The following is an 18,904-nucleotide window of genomic DNA, read 5'->3' on the forward strand; positions in this document are numbered from 1 at the left end:
AATATTTTTATAGTTACTTTATAGCTTTTATTTATTGTCATAAATACCTGCATGCAGTTACATATTTAATTGTAATACTTATCTGATTACATTTTGACCTTACATCTACCTCTTTACCAACTCTTAAACCTTACCATATCACTAAACCTAACTTCATGCTTTATCATATACTTAAACATCAAGAAAATACTACATCAACATGATCAGTGAAATTACAGTTTTTGACTCAAATAATAAATTATAACTAAAACTAACCTAAGCTAAAATTAAGCGTTAAAAATAAGTGTTTCGTATTATTTTCATCATGTATAAGGGGAGAAGGTCTGTCAAAGTTAATCGAAACTAAAACATTGAAGTTGTAAAGGACTGAGGAGCTCTTCACCCACACACACACACTGCCGACAGTAAAAGCGGCACACAGAGAAAGAGGTGCAACAGTGTCACTGGAACAGAAGGTCATCTGGAATTTTCCAGACACCTCAATAGTTTTGTTCCATTGAACGTCCTGCTTCCTGCTTCGTATTCAATTTTTTGTCTTTTTTATTGTTTTGTAGGGTGGAATGGGGTTTCGGGGGGGATGGGCTGCTGTGCGATCGTTTCAGCCATTTTAATGATGGTAACTCTGTGAATTTGAGCGACGCTTACTTTAGTGGTGTTAAACCTGACCTACAAGCAACTCGTGTTTATGTACACCATTAACAGGCAATGTGAAATTACCTCCGGTCACACTTTTAAAATGCCTACATCCACACGTTATATTTTCAACCATGGGCATGTGTTTTGCCAGAGTGTATGAAACTCTATTTGCATTGGAGGTGTGGCGCATCCGTTTTTATGGTGATAGGGACTGTCCCTTTTAACAAGTGAATAATGCTGTTTTTCCTTAAATGTAGTGTAATTTAACAGCAGTTCAGCGCTCAGTGGTAAGCATCTGCTGCCTTACACCACGAAGGTCGCTGGTTTGAGTCACAGCTAGGCCAGGAGGCCTTTCTGTGCTGAGTTAGCATGTTCTGCCTGTGTTCATGTGGGTTTCCTCTGAGTGCTCTGGTCTTGAAAATCCAATGACAATTGGATAAAACTAAACTGAGAGAGTGTGTGGGTGCTTCCCACTGGGGTTCTCAAGCTACTATAACTCTCACAACCCAGGCTCATTGTGAATACATACCCAGGTCTACAATCATGGAGACCGCAAAATACATACCCGAAGCTATGTCTGTTTGCAATTTTTGTTTTCGCAAATCCACCAGAGGCTGCTGTGTACACTTTTTGATGATCTCAAATTTTCTGAATTTCCTCATCTGGTAAATACATCAGCCATATATATCTTCAATCGATCAGGTTATTGTCAACTGATTAACCGACTGACCCACCCACCCCCTTCCCTAAACCCAACCAATAGTGCTTTCAAAAGCAATCTAGAATAAAAAAGCCACCATGACACATTTTCAGATTTTGCCACATTTTCAGCCCGTAATTTATTTATTTTTTTTAATTATTTAAAAAAAATTGCTTTTGTTTTGCCTGGTTTCTAAAACCGTTCTTTGCCATAATCAAACCCTGTCATCACGGTCCACACTGCTCTGCATCCCAAATCCACTGGCTTACATCACAAGCTACTGGGCAAACTGGTAGCACACTAGAAAAGCCATCCATACGGAGATAAGCGGTCAGCTGATAGCACATGAAGGAACAAAACCTATCAGCGGAGTCATACTGCGCTGTATCTTTCATTTTACAGAAAAAATGCAGCCAGACAAAGCCCCGGGTACTTATCTGTGGTTTTCCAGAAATGCAGTCTATTGTGGATCCTTGTACATATCCACAATGAGTCTGTGTTGAACTCTTAGGGCTGGGTTGTGGCAGGAATGGCATTAACTGTAAAAAACATACGCCAGAATCATTGGTGGTTCATTCCACTGTTGTGACCTCTGAGAAAACACTGTGTCCCAACTACAGTTGGCACGACACCACACCACGACATGCAACAAAAATTATATTTTTCATGTTAAAATGATTTTTTTGTCCTAACCAAGAAATTTTTCTTTTTTTCTAATCATGTTTTTCACAAAAATCAAGTTTCTATTTTAGAAAAGGTTTTTATTTCCGCAATACTGTGGCTGAACAACAGCATAAACTACTATGACAATGATCATCTCAGTGCTGATTATTTGCTTTATTCAGTTTTAAATGCTACTAATGTGCAATTTAATATCATTTTAAATGACATTTATTGTCATACTGAAATCGAAAGCAGTTTGCCTCAGGGCAGCAAGGTGGCTCAGTGGTTAGCACCTCACTGCAAGTAGGTCACTGGTTTGAGTCCCAGCTGGGCCAGTTGGAGTTTCTGTGTGGAGTTTGAATGTTCTCCCTGTGTTTGCGTGGGTTTCCTCTGAGTGGTCTGGTTTGCCTCACAGTCCAAAGTCATGCTCTATAACTGAATTGGATAAACTAAACTGGTCGTGGTGTGTGAAAGTGAGAGTGTATGGGTGTTTCCCTGTACTTGGTTGTGGCTGGAAATTTATTCCGCTGTGGCGACCCCTGATAATTAAGGGACTAAACCAATGGAAAATGAATGAATGAATGAATGAATGAATAGTTTGTCACAGATCTTGAAAATAAAATAGCTAGTAAACATGTAGTTTGAAAATCAACAACAGAACTGTGACTAAATAAAAAGGTGACTAAACCAACAAATATCAGTCACTCGTAAGAAGGTGGAAAGTGATTGAGTAATGTAATTAAATTTTAAAATCTGTTTTGTGTGTTAATGCATGAATTAAAAAAAAATACACCTAAATTAATCAGTATGATTTTGTGTCTAAACATGTAAGCCTTTATATCTGGGTTGTCCATCTGTGAACACAGTATACTCTTGAAGGTCTCCTAGCCCCAAGATAATTCTGCATACTGTGGACATTATGCAAATCATAATACAATTGACACTACAAGGCACGGTCTAAAATATTTACTTAAGCACATAGAACTAATTGAAAATGTATCACGTTTTATTTTCACATTTTACATCCAAATACTCTTGGATATTAAGGTGTTTTCACAGCCCACATTTTCATTGATTTTGTTACAGAACTTAATAAATATTGATTTACAATTTTAATTGCATGCTTATTTAAAATCACATAGGTCCTGGCTTTAGCGCTGATTAAAGTGGGGTGCCACATTTCCAGAGTGCAAATATTTATCATTTATCCCCTCCACAGAGAGCCATAAACCTGAGAAGTGATCATTAAGCATTCTGCATTTGTCCACTGTGTCATCACAAATGGCAATATTATGCCTGGACAAAGAAAAAACATCCAGTCAATTATAATATAATTGCAGATTATTTCAAAAGTGCATATACATCATGAAAGGAAACAAAGAAAAAGCATGAGGTTATGAGAAAGTATAACAGCAAATACAAATATATATATATATATATATATATATATATATATATATATATATATATATATATATATATATATATATATATATATATATATATATATATATATATATATTGGGTAGAATATGTACAAACTAATCCAGACTCATTCTGAAAACGTACCTCTATATGTATTTCTGGAAGATGCCAAATACATCCCGGAAGCTATGTTTTTTTGCGTTTTTTGTTTTCACAAATCCAAATTTTGAGATCTCAAACTGTTCTTGCAAGTGTCATTCGCGCCTGGTCTTCTTGCTTAAATCCACTAGAGCCCGCTGTTGACTGACTGACTATCTGACTGACCAATCGACTGACCCACCCTCATCCTTCCCTAAACCCAACCAATAGTGTTTTCAAAAGCACCGATCGACCCGCCCACACACTTCCCTAAACCCAACCGACAGTTTTAAAAAGCAATCCAGAAAAAGAAAAGCCCTTGCCTGGTTTTCAGATTTTACCATATTCTCACCCTGTTATTTACTAGTTTATTTTATTTCTTGGATTCTGTTTTTGTCTTACTCACTTTTTGAAGACATTCTTCACTGGACTCAAATTCCCATGATCAACTCCTCTCTGCGTCTTAAGTCCAAGCTAACTGGACAAACTAGTAATAGTGGGAAAGCCATCCATATAGAGGTAAGCAGTCAGCTGCTAGTGCGAAAAGAAACGGTGTCATACCATCCAGTAGTGTTCATTTAAAAATTAAATGCAACCATACGTACTTCAGGCAACATAATTCACGATCACCAGAGATGTATATAGGGCTACGTCTTCAGAATAAGCCTGTGTTGGAACAAACCCAACATTGGGTAAACATTTGACACTGCACTGCTGGTTAACACAACTAACTCTAACTAACTCTGCTTCTAAAAACACAGTAAGATTTAGGTTAAACTTAGTGTTAAGACTGACAATAGCCCAATGTTAACAAAAGGTGTAAAAAGGCTTTTGGTGTACTAAAGTCACTTTGTCACCTTAGAATTATAAGGTTCTATCTGATATTTTTGTCAAAATTTAGTTATTGACATATTCTTATTAAATGACAATTATGGAATGTTTTTATAAGTTATTTACATTTAAGACTTTTTATTTAAAAAGAAACAAATGTTATACACATACTGTTTGCTATGTGGAATGCAAAAACTTTGAAGCTCAATATCTCAAAATCAGAATGCAGATAGAACCTTATAATTCCAAGGTGATGACTTACCACACCAATACCAGACCAGGACTAAACCCACTCAGACTAAGGGTGCTTTCACACCTGCCTTATTTAGTTCGGTTGAATCGCACTAGAGTTTGTTTTCACTCTTGGTGCAGTTCGTTTGGGCAGGTGTGAATGCAGAAATCGTGTGCGCACCAAAAGCGGACCAAAAAAGAAATGGAGAAAAAATATTTGTTGACAACGCTTTTCCAAGAGAGAGAGGGGGGGGGGGGGGACATTACCTGATGAATTGTTGATAATATATCCGCAAGATGACCGTGTCGCAGTTTAGCAAAATTAATTCACACCTCCTCCTGAAGTGACGTGCGGTGCATTAAAAGATTGTTTTCCAGCTGCAGCCATGCTTCATTCTCAAAATGCATAGTTTGTCTAAAGTGATGTATACAAACTATATAGTGTACTATGAGCAGGGATACAATCAGTCTGTGCAGTCATAGCTCCATGGTAAAAAGCGACATTTTGTGTCTGCCAGTTTGTTTACTTGCGAAAGTTCCATTGGCATTTTCCCCGCACGTGAATTCTGATCAATTGATAAGCAGTTTAGGAAATATGTTTACAACATCTGGCCAGATGTGGATTTTGTCAGATGACTGTATTTTGGTTCTTTTCATCTGGTTCGGACCAAAGCCAGCAGTGTGGTGTGAAAACGACCCAAAGACGGCAGAAAGTGCTACAATGATCATTTATGGCCCTTGGTTCGGACCAAATGAAGCGAACTACAGATGTAAAAGCACCCTAACACACGTGTGTGGTCTTAAGACAAAGCCCACAAGATTATGACCACCTTGAATCTACATATATGATAGTCTGGCATCAATCATCAAATGTTAGGATATTTTATGTGACCTCCATAGGTCAGATAGACTATCAGACAAAAATGCTCTGGCGCCAGAGCTGCTGTCTTATTGAGTCAAGACTAGTTCTCCAAGAGGTTCTCAAGAACTTAAAAAAGCTGACAGGGAGGAAGAATTGATTAGCCATCAAATCTTCCAATATGGACAGTCGATGAGTCTCTTCAAGAGGACCTCTTAGAACTTGGATCTCCCTCTAAAGCCTTGGAACTTCAAACTTCAAAAGAATGCTTTGTTGTTTTTCACCATGTTTGAGTGCAGCTACATCAATCTTGGATCAATGGCTTGTCTACCACAAAAAATGGTCATGGAATTCATTTTAAAACATTATCAAACAGCACCATCTTCTCTGTAAGATTGTCACTTGTCACAAATCTAGCGAAACGCTTACAAGTTAGTTAAGGGAAATGTTTTGTAGAAGTATCAGGCACCACTCTTTTTGTCAATAGATGACCCTGCTAGGACTCTTGTCAGTTGATATCCCAGAGTTCTCTGGTGTAGCGTCAGACAAGCGGCCACTCCGCAAACGACTCGGGCCAGGTGTAACAGTTTCAACTAATTGCCTCATTAATGATTAAGCACCTCCAGCCTGCTCTAGCACTTCGCTTTGTGGGGAGCAAATTGTTCTGATTGGTTTGATGCTGTCAATTATTGATGAGACAGCAAGCTCAGATGCTAGCACCTGGCTTAGAAGCTTCTCTGAGAGTCATCTCCTCCATTACACTGCACTCTTCATTGCAGTGATAAAAAAAAAAATTCCCACTTTAATGGTAATATCCTGTCCGTGGGTCACATTGAAAAGCTCAAGTTTGTAGTCACAGAGGACGCTAACTGAGCTCAGTGTTACATAGATACTTCTGTAGATGAATACATTCTTGACACAGAAACTATTCTGATGGTCTCGTATTCAATTTCAGATCTGCAACTGCTTGGAGAAATGAATGGTTATGAAAGCATTAGGGATAAAAAAAAAATGTCCTAACCTCAAGTCATTTCGAACCCTGAAGAGATCCATTTAATCGTTTCACCAAATCCCCCTGGATAACATGGGTGGTTAGTGCTATTGGTTACCTTTGACATTCAGATGTAATAGTGCTGTTCTGGGTTAGAGAAGGGGAGACATTAGACTTTGAGGTTCTTAAGTGCCATTGCATTTGAAACTCATTCACAAACATCACTGAGCAAATTATAATTGTGCTTTGTTTCAAATACCAATAAACAAGATTTTTAGGCATCATACACACAGTATACTGTTAAGTCAGAGGATGCCTATTCTAGGTTGGTTAGTAACCCCTTTGTCTGACATATGATATTTAGCACTAAACTCCAGTGAAATGAAACTTTGCAAACATAAGGGGTTCTACTTTAACGATCTAGGTGCAAAGTCTGAAGCGCAGGGTGCAAAAGCATTAAAGGAGTGTTCGAATTCACTTTTGATACTTTTTCTGCATATACTACAGCCGATTTAGTTTATTCAATTCACCTGCACCGAATGTCTTTGGACTGTGGGGGAAACCAGAGCACCTGGAGGAAACCCACACCAACATGCAAACTCCACAAAGAAATCCCAACTGATCAAGCCAGGGCTCAAACTAGTGACCTTCTTGCTGTGAGGCGATTGTGCCACCCACTGCGCCACTGTGTCGCATTTTGTTAATCATGGTTTTAATAAACTAGTATTGTAGTAATACTATGAAGACTGTAGAAATTATTATTGTAGTAACCTTGTTTTTTAGTGCATACTGTGGTTTTAATATAGTAATATTGTTATAATAGTTTGATAACACTGTGGGAACAATGACTGTAGTGACCATGTTTTTTGGTGCATACTGTGGTTTTATTATTTTTTTTTTGGTGCAGACTGTAGTAATAGTGTAGTGGTACAATCAAAGACAAAGTCAGCTTTATTGTCAATTAGTGGTCTAAAGTAACAAATTACAAATACTCAAATTAATGTAATTGAGTAGTTTTTCTCAGAAATTGTTAATTAATTTTAAAAGTAGTTTTAAAAATGTCAGTATTTGATGTCATTATGATATTGGTTTAATATCTTAGTTCGACATTGGATTTTGGTCACTTTCTAAAATCAACCACATAATAACATCATTTGGCGTCATTACTTGACATCAAAATAACATTGTTCTTATTGAAGTTGAATTTTGGTCAGCTGACATCACAACCTAAATCTAATCTAATATTAACGTCTTATGACATTGTGTGCCTGCTGGGCAATGACTAAATGCACTACAGAATGTTACATTTACACACATCCACAAATGACATGTAAATGCATCAGCTTTAAGATTTTTTGGTACTCTTTCCACCACTGTTGTCAATTCAACCACTTGTACAGGACATACAGAGAATCCAAAATTGGGTTACCCTCAGACCCTAGGTGCTTAACATATAATATTAATTAAAAAAAGTGGAATTTTAAAAAGAAATTACAATAAATACAATTACACATATAATAGAATCTAAAAATATAAGGGAAAATGTATACAATACAGGTACATTTAAAAGCACTGGGCAAGGAACACTTTTGGATACCATGAATGTAGTAAACATGGTTATGGTGCATATTATGGGCTTTAAAAAACATGGTTTAGAAAAAAAAAATGCTTTTGCTATAGTAATATTGCAGTATTAGTATTGCAATACAGTTCCAGTAATCATAACTGTAGGAACCACAAAACCAAAGCATGTTATATTACATCTAGAAAAAAAAGACAAAATAACAAGTTAAATTATATGATACAGATTTCATTAAAAGTAATTACATCTCATTTGGAGAATGTAAAACGTATGTGTAAAAAGGTTTACTTGTGCCATGATTCCGAAAAATCTGAAAGCCCACAGTGTGCCAAGTAAAGTTTGCAAGCACTCCACACTGTTGTCATTTTGGGTGGGGATTTTTTGATACACCACAAACAACACCAAAATTACTATAATAGACATTTAGATAGTGTTGGATGGCATACACACCAACATTCAGAAAAAGAGAGAGAGAGAGAGACAGGCAGCAGCAGCAGCACATGGTTCTCAGCGGACACTGATGTATTAGACACATATGGCAGACAGTGATTATTATACTGCGGGGCTGTTTAAACGAACGAGAGGATATTAACAAACCAGTGTATGTTGCATGTATCCAAACCCCCTTACAACTTGATTGACTGGAATGAGACTTTTTTTGTACACTTGTTTTCTTAAAGTAGCAGTTACTGTACATGCCAAGCAGAAGTTTTTGCCTAATGGCCCACCCACATGCAGAAAAGTGTGGGGAAGCATGAATCATCCAGCTGTAGCCTTCACTACAAGAACTACCTTTTGGATACAACACCACTGAATTCAGATAATATAGCATTTAGACTGTAATCCCGATCTGAACTGCCTATGGCCATGACGTTAAAAAAGAACTCTCCTAAATACAAAAATGGTTTAGTATGTTTTTCTAACTGCTTGAAAGATAGTCTAGACTGTTTGAACAAAGTTGTATACATTTATTTCAATTAAGAGCCATCATCAAAGTCTGGATCTGTCAATGGAGGATGACTTGAGAAAGCTGATCAGACATACTGTAAATATTTCTTACTGGTTTGTATGTTTTTATTTATGTCTCTAAGCATCAGCACAGCACTGCAACTTTAACAGCTCAGCTTGGGTTTCTGGTGATTAACTATTTTCCATCAGTGTGATTTATTTTGAAAACCAGTCAGAATCAAATATAATATGACATATTACATAAATAAATATTTCCAACCCACTGTGGGGGAGATTTGCTAACAGCTTGCGCCAACGCAAACTCTCTGCTGGCATTAAGAAAGTGTGCACAGTCTTTTGGCTGACCTTTTATTCCTGTTTGTGCCATTATTTAACTCCCTAACAAAATCGTGTCATTACCCATTTTGCAAATGAAATGGCTGAAAGGAAAAGGCAGTGGAGAAAAAAGAAATCAGCATGTAGGAAAAAGAAAATTATTTATATGTTCATTTATGTTGCATGCGTGAAGATGATCTGAACATATTGATTATCATCAATAATGCTTGTTGTATCTCCCTGCAAAACAAATATCTACATATTATATGTGTGGGCCTGTGATAGGTTAGGTTAGGTTAGGATAAACAAAGGTAACTTGACGTTTTTAATAGTTCGAAGCAATTAAATGTATTGTCTGGGTTGGTCATGAAACTTCTCTATAGGTAATGGATAAAAATTGGGAAATGAGCCTGCAGTAATGTTTCATATATTATTTCAAACAACAGTAAATGTTGGTACAAGTCAGTTTGTTAAATTTCAAAGTCATTTTTTAACATTCAAAGTTTGAAAATATGAATTCAAAACGATTGGTAGATATAATTTTAATAAATGGAAAACACCCATGGATCATGAAATGTCATTCATTCATTTTCTTTTCGGCTTAGTCCCTTTATTAATATGGGGTCGACGCAGCAAAATTAACTGCTAATTTGTCCAGCATGTTTTTACGCAGCGGATGCCCTTTCAGCTGCAACCCATCACTGGGAAACACCCATACATTCTCATTCACACACATACACTACGGACAATTTTAGCTTACCCAATTCACCTGTATCACATGTGTTTGGACTTGTGGGAGAAACCTGAGCACCCAGAGGAAACCCATGTGAACACGGGGAGAACATGCAAACTCCACACAGAAATGCCAACTGACCCAGCAGAGGTTTGAATCAGCGACCTTCTTGCTGTGAGGCGAATAATAATAATAATAATAATAATTATTATTATTATTATTAAGAACAGTGAACCTGTAGAACTTCCCACTCACATCGGTCCTTTTATGATGTGTTTCTGTGTTATTTTTACCTGTTAAAAAAAATCTGGGTCTAAAACTAATTCATTAACTCTTTTCCTGCAATTGGCAAACCTTCTAGTTATTTACTGTATGACAAAATGCTTCCCCTCCACTGACAACTTTTTTTGTCTTTTCATGCTTTCTCTATTATATGGCAGGGGGCACTATTAAGCATCAGTTGAACCCACCAAGAGATATATGATTGTCCAAACTTTTGGTCATTGTTATGAATTTGATCAGGGTTTTCCTCAACATTATTATTATTTTCTGTTTGTTGCGAAGCAGGGGCTCTGTTTTTTCTTAGGACTTGCTGAATGTTTAGATATTTATACAACAAAATCAATTCAATCTTGCAAATCAATCAGTCAGTCAGTTATAAAATTCTAGGCTGAAGCTGCAACCTTCAATGATGATTTTGCTTCATTTTTGTATCATTTCTGAAGGAAGGGGATTAAATTTTTAGAAATATGGAAATATCTCAGTATATAATTTCAAAGACATACTGTAATGTTACAAAAATACTGCAATTCAGGAGTACCTTCGGTGTTCACAGTGGTGCAGCTTAATGGTATTGTCTGAGAGGATTTTAGGTAGTGGACATTAATCACACAAGGTGATGAGCATTCTCCAGTGGTGTGGATTTAATTAAATCTGAAAACGGTGTTACCCCAAGCGGCGACCGCTGTCGCTCCTAATCTTAGTGTGGATGATGGCCAACTCACAAACGCAGGGTGGTCACCCTACTTTTTGGATTCTTCTGGACAAACAACCACCCAAGCAGCCATGACTCACTTTACATCACTGGCAAACTCACTTCACAGAGTGTCTCCTGTGTCCCTCATGCACACAACCAATTACTCATCTATGTCTCTTCCTTTCTTTTACCTCCTTTCTGTTCTCTTTACTGTCTCTCGCTGCAGATATCCTGGTGGCAGATGACGCGATGACTCTCAGAACAAGGCCTTCCACAAAGCACAAGACCTCAAACTCTCTGAAGATGATGCAATGAGAATCAGATCCACATCTCCCTGTCTCCCCCTGGCACTGTTCTTAAGAGCCGAGTCCTTTGATAGATTGTTTTTCTTTTATTGCACCTGCAGCTTCTTTTTTTCTACAAATAAACATATCAAACAGAAGACAAATGGAAAAGCTGCAACAAAACTTAAATTGGAAGAAGGCTTACCTTTTGGAAAGGATGGTATCCTGCAGCTGGAAACTGTCTTTCTTTTCAGGTGAAAAACATCAGTGCATGATATCATGATTAGTACATCAGCAGAACATCGCTTCACTGGGGCCACACCCAGCATTTTTTGTAGAGGACTTTCTCCAGACATTGTAATTATCCCATACAGGTACATATGTAATTTGATGAGTTCAAATGAAGAGCAATTGTGTTATCACCTAGTTTTAACCCACAATTAAGAAGCAAATTGGATGAAAGAAAAAGTTAGAACTTAACATACATGTATTACAAAATTAGTTTTTCCCTCAAATCGTTGTCTTACCAAGCATAATCACTTTATGTAGGTTTAAATTAGCTTCATTTATGCAATATACACTTTATATCTATATAAACACAACAATGTGGAGAGGGAAATGAACCCTGAACATTGCTGTAAAGCAAAGTTTTTAGTTTTTTTTTTTTTGTTTTAGTATTATTAATTAATTTACTACTATCTGTACTATCATATATTATCAATGTATTATAATCAATACTGATTGCCCATTATTTCTAAATCTACACCATCTCCCAACACCATGTTCCTATATAAAGTCCATGACACACCAAGCCCATGTCTAATTAGTAGCGACAAAAGCTGACTGTGTTGTCTCCTCATATCAGCTGCTTATCTACGAATAAATGTGATAGAAGACAACAAAATAACTGCAGATAACTGCAAGTCTGAATTCTGCACATATGTTTAGGGAAGCAACTCACTATATCAGCAGGTATCAATAGACTGTATCTCTTATTCAAATGAAACTGAAACTAGGACTGTGGATACAGAAACCATAAATAACAAAAAAAAAAAGTGCTGACTATTCTTATTATGAATACTGTTCTTCATTCGAGCCAGCTTTTTTGTTTTAAAAATGCTCACATACTTAAATGCTCAGGTAAGATGACATGACATTAGAACAGACTTCTGTCTTTACTGTCTTCATTCACATTCATCAAAATCGCTTCACTCGTATGCTAAATTAAACTGAAGGTCTTTCTCGCCGAAGGCCCTGACGTGGGTTTAACATGCTGAATCGGATGAACTGCCGTCGATGTGAGATTGACTAGAGCCGACATGCTGAACACACTGCAAAAACTGGCCCAACAGAAGCTCACCGAATGTCCGATGGTAAATGATGGCTGACTGTCAGCTTGGTGTGTCATGGCCCTTTGCTGTACTTTATAAACCACAGACAACTTGGAGATGACTAACTAAAACTATAGCACATATCTGCAAGATGAATTAAATGTATTGGCTAAGAAGTTACCCAAAAAATATTTTCATCTTTTGCTCACCCTCAGTTTGTTCTGGATTCAAACTTTTTCCTCAGCACTGTAATATGAAATCTGTAATTTTATGGTTTATTCCGGCATCTGGGGTTAAATTACAGAAATTTACTGTAAAATAACAGACATTAAATTACAGAAATTTCCTTAAATTTAAATTCCAGGTAAATTTCTGTAATTCAACCTCTTATTTTACAGTAAAATCCTGTAATTTAACAGCCATTATTTTACGGTTTATTTCCGGCATGCCAGCTGCTGGAAATAAACTGTAAAATTACAGATTTTTTTTTCAGAGTGCTTAACAAACAAATCAGATATTTTAAGGAATGTTTGTGTTGCTCTTTATTATTTTGCTGTAAACAAAAAAACTGGATTCAAAAATCATGTAAAGATTAGTCTATACAACAAGAATTTAACACCTTTTGATACGCTTTGTGCACTTGGTTATGAGTCACGCTAAAACCGCTAACATTAGCTTTTCTAAGCATAAAAACTATTAATTCTCAAACATGAGGGTGAGTAAATTTTTTTGGGGGGTGAATAGAAAAAAAATACAAAAAAGTAACACATTGCATTTCTTTATTTACTTATTTATATTTATATTCACTATCCATTGTGTTATTATACAGTATAACATATTTTACTTTTTAACAATTGAAATATTTATAGGAATATGAAAACCTTCCCCCGTTTTTTCCTTCTTTTTACTTGACACTCATCTCTCTGCATGTGAAAAATTAGAGAGCTTTAGACTACGTGTGGCCCTCCATGACTCTATGACTGACCCAGTTACCCTGCATTAGTAGGATGTGGGTTATTTTGGACCTCTTGGAGGAAAACCCTTCAAAAACTGAATTTATTCATCTCTGGGACAGCGGCCGATGCCTAAGCTGTTGAATGGATAAACAGCCTTGCCTTTCTGAGTCTAAGCACTGCAGCCCACTTTTGTGAGAGACGTATTGGAGTATACACAAGCATAACAAAAAAAAAAACTTGGCTTGGTGTGTATGAAGAAGCATGAAGTGCACGCAAACAGGTAGAAAACGTTCAGAGGACCTTCATCATCACCAACACCTTCTTCCTTTTCGTGAACTGCATACCCTTCAGCCAGTCCACTAGCATGAATCCACACACCACAAAAAGTTGCACTTCGACTGAACTGATAACGCTTTGGCTGGAACCACAGCTTACGACAGTGGAAACAAAGGGTTTGAGTTGTGTACATAATGTAAAACTATTATCAATAGCAATCTGCATGCTGATGCATAGCTGAAAGAGTACTGAGAGATCCATCAAGACAAAAAAAATCTAGATTTAGAAGTGGTACAACTATAATCAATGCCAGTTTTTCCTCTTTTTTAACATTCTGTTTTCTTTTTTCAAGATTTCTGTGAAGTTTGCAAACCAACTAGTAGTTGAATAATTATACAGTTTATGTAGCCTCTCATAGTAGTGCATAGGGAAAACGTGAAGTGGGGCAGTCCAATTAACCAGCAGCACACAAAATGGTTTGGGGCAGCTTGCCAAAAGCCATCTATTTTTTTGGTGTCACATGGGATTTATACATCTCAATGAGTCACTTACTAGTGCCAGCTAGCTCGCTTTGACAGTGAAAGCTCAGACAGTTGCCACGCTGGACTGCAGGGAATCAACAGATTGTAAGAGTACTATTCCACAGCTTTGACCTTTATCTGAATCACAACATAATCTATGATCCACACCTGTAACTTTCTATACCAGGCTTGATCCAGATGTACAGACTGCAATTGAATACTGTCCTATTATTAGCCTCTAAAAATATTCAAAATCCATAAGCCACTACTATTTGATGATTGCAAAAATACTTGCCAGATTAGATCTTTAAAAGACTGCAGATCTTCCTTGTTCGCTCTATATGACAAAATACCATCAAATTATGAACTTTATATGCAATTTTACAAAGCAATTTATACAGATTTATTTTTATATATATTTTATCTTGTTTTATTATGTTTATCTATATAAGCTGAATTACCTGTCACCATCAATAACATTTAAGAAGTGCTCTTTAATTGAATAATATATTTCACCAGGCTTTCTGGTACATTAAATGAGCGAGCAGAGCAAAAATAAATGAAAAAATAAGTCGCTGTTAAAAATATGTTCCTTATTGCTATTATTTAGAATTGGTTTCTCAAAGATTGCTGTGTAAATTTTGCAGAGCTTTACATCACGTAAACAGATGGTATTGTACATACAGTAATGGTATTGTTCACTGTTCAAACAATAGGCTGTTAGTGTAATCACAGGTCAAGAAATATTACCCATATACCCTGAGCTGAAGTAGATTAAAATGATGGATATCCCGATGGTAGGGAGGGAATTGTAGGTGTGTTATCCTCATTCAGATTTACCTCCCCCATTCTCAATGCTGTCTCTATCACTGCACGAGCTTGGATCACCTCTTTGTATGCTTATACACAAACACGCACGGCCCCTCCATTTAATCAAGCGTCTGCCCACTCTTTTCTCCTGCACAGACATGCAAGCTGTCAGGCCAGAGCAGCTCATTAATCTCCAACCGGGACGCGTGTGGGGGAAACGGGCGGAGAAGTCTTTTTTTTGTCTTCATATATTTAGAAAACTGGAGTGTAGATGATAAGGGCTATCCCCAATGCTTAAAATATTGAAGACATTGTGACGGTCTTAATTATTTCACAATTTCAAATCAAGGATACAATGATTTAAGGATTATTTATTTATTTATTTATTTAAATGCTGTTTTACCCACCCCAGATCGATTGTTATTGTATTTTATTTGACTTTATTCAATTTTTTTTTCATAGATTTTGTGGTTGTGCAAAAAGCTGTGCAAAAGAAAACAAAAATGAAAATCCCATCATATCACTTTTGCACATCCCACACCCCAAATGCTTTCATTTGTAAAGTATTTGTTTAATTTAGATCATAAGGTTAAGCCTTTAACTATCTGAATGAAAAAGGAGAGGAAGAAGAAACTATATCCTATAGGTCAACAAAAGCACATATTGTGTTTGTAACATGGTTGACGCTTGACAACGAACGTGAGGATCCATGTGCGGATTTTTTAAGAGAATAGTCAGGAAGGCAATGGTCAAACAGGTACAAACATTAGCATGAGGGCAGGGATGGAGCAAGCTGAACTGGCCCTCTAGGCAAATGATGATCACGCCATCACGCCACCCTCAACCCGAAAATGAAAGTTCGCAAAGTGAGGGGCGGGGGGGGGTGTAGGGGTTTGAAGATGTTGCGGACGAAAGTGAGGACCCGGGGGGGTTGGGTTTGTCCGGGCACCACCCTCACTATTCCGCCACCCTCTATGGACGTGCTGGTCCTGCATGAGGGTAATCCAGAGAGTAGTCATGGTCACAGGCAAAGAGGTCAGTGCAGGCGGCAAACAGCATAAACAGGGAGCAAGGCAGAGGTCAAAAAGCGCAGCAACTTGACTAATTAACGATAACCTTTTGTAATGTTAAGGCTGGTTTATACTTCTGCGTCAAGTGATCGGTGTGACCTACAGCGTCTGCTTTGCGCATAGCTGTGCATTTATCCTTTTGTGTGCTGTTTGTGTTGCTCTGTAATAACACTTCCAAAGCCCTAGCTGGCAGTAGGGGTTTTACGTTCCTCTGTGACAAGTTTCTTCAGGTGTTTTGTTTTTCGGAACGCTTCATTAATGTACAAGTAGCTCAAACTTGCACATTCTGAGGCGGAAACTGGTGGACGTGCAACAACATTAATCATAAGATAAACAGAAAGAGCTCGTGGCTCTCCGCACCACCCATGCTCGTCACAGCACCAAGCCGACCAATCACAGAGCTTGCAATACACGTCATTGCGACGTGTAGTTACATGTTTTGAGAGGTGCTATGCGACTGCGCGAAGGCTGCGCCAGAGCATACATGTGCGCTAGACGCAGAAGTATAAATCAGCCTTGACAGGTAAACAAGAGTCAGTAAAGAGTGTTTGTGAATGAGGTGTCTTTATAGTCCTAGTAATCAGTCTGTGGTGAGCTTCCAGGTGTGTGTGTGTGTGTGCATGTGCGTGTGCGTGCAATCAGGGAGAGAACTGAAACTGGTGTGTGTGAGGTGCATGATGGGATTTGTAGTTCATATCAAGCAGTTTTGTAGTGTGGGTGATAGAGCATGTGTTCCAGCGATTTGCAAGGCCTAGATCGTGACAATGTTATTATACAATACAAACTGATTATTACCAGGTGAAAGGAGTAATGTAACTGGTAAAATTAAGCATTAGGTGTCCATAATTTACACGACCAAACCATAGTATTTTTTCCCTACTATGAAAGTTGATCTGGGTGCCAGCAACCAGCATTAGGTTTTTCAAAATATCTTTATTTGTGTTCTACAGAACAAAGAAACTCATAAAGGAGTAAAACCACATGAGGGGGAATAAATGATGAGGATATAATCATTATTGGGTGAACTATCCCTTTAACTATTATATTTTAACATCAAAAGTTGTCAAGAGTACAGATCAATGAAGCACCCATAAATTACAGTCTACAGACAAATAAATACATTCACCCAATTGTAAATTAAGATACATTTTTACAATGCAATCTAAAGAAAAATGTAAACATATACTGTCAGCCAGTGGTGTAGTCAGGGCTATATGCACATATACTCCATATGCCTACTTTTTTCCACAAGCTGTTAGGGTATTATGACTTCTGAGGATCAATAATTGCGTATACCCTCGGTATACTCACTTGCTTTGCTGATTAAACTTTCCTAATTTATGTGTATTCACGTCCCCTTTAACTGTACACCAAATGTTTATTTTTTTATTCTTTTTTTTATATTACAAGTCCCCTAAAGTTTAACAGTTGGGTTTTACCATAGCTTAATATACTCAGCCAGTCTCCAGGTCTGCTGGGAGCACTAATAGCGAAGCATAAATCATTGAATAGGATTAGACTATTAGGATCTCGCTTTAAAATTAACAAGTTTGTTTAAAAATGTTTACTTTTTAAATGGCTAGTTCACCCAAATAAATGAAAATTGTCATCATTTACTCAACCTTTACTTGTTCCAAAACGGTTTGTCTTTTTTAATTCTGTTGAACACAAAAAAAGAAAGAATAATTTGAAGAAAGCAACAAACCATTGACTTACTAAAGAATCATTGACATTGACAACCTTTTTTAGGACTACACCACTGCTGTCAGTGCATAAAATGTTATTTCTTGTTTAGTTTTTTCCCACTGTATTGTACATGATCAAGCCAGGCAAATTAACAGCTCAATAAAAACTAGTCAATAAAATTTTGTTTAAAATTTCAACATTAAAAGCTGCCAGAGCAGAAATCAAGGCTCTGACTAATCAAATGTGTACATATGAATTCCTAAATCACAAGCTATAGACAGTTATTTTTAATTATTTAGATTAGTATGGCATTGTCAATTATAATCTAATTCTGTAGAGTGCGATCTTTAAGGTGATTAACAGGTGATCATCATGTTAATCTGTGTTATTGTTAGAGTTAAGTTTCAGATTGCAGGAATGTGATCTTACGTGTTTAAAAGTCTCTACCATCATACTCTTCTCAGGCAGACATGCACATGCTCATGTTTGTCTGAGACATGGATTTGGCGAGGTAAGCCTTTTTATGTTGTAGTTTGACTGAACTGTAAAGATTGTGGGCTGCTCAGAAGCAGACAAGGTTTAGGGTGAGGGTTCAGGGGGTCAACGGGATTACTCATGCAGACCGCTCTAATACCTACCCCTCCACGGCGCCAGATACTTCTCAATCTCCTCTCTAAATCAACACCCCCAAAACCTCTGTCCATGAAGCCAGTCTTCTCCACACATCACTAAAGTGTCACGGACAACTTGTGTCTCATTACTTCATTTTAGGATACTATCTGATGGGCAGTATGGAATATTATAGCATTGACTAAAACAAGTTCTAGACCAAAAAAATGCTTTTAATAATTAAACATTATAGGAGGTGAGGGATGTGTAGAACTGTGTTATTAAGTTGCCATATAAGATGGGCAACAGAAC

Source organism: Danio aesculapii, chromosome 18, assembly GCF_903798145.1.
Source record: "Danio aesculapii chromosome 18, fDanAes4.1, whole genome shotgun sequence".
NCBI classification, from domain to species: Eukaryota; Metazoa; Chordata; class Actinopteri; order Cypriniformes; family Danionidae; genus Danio; species Danio aesculapii.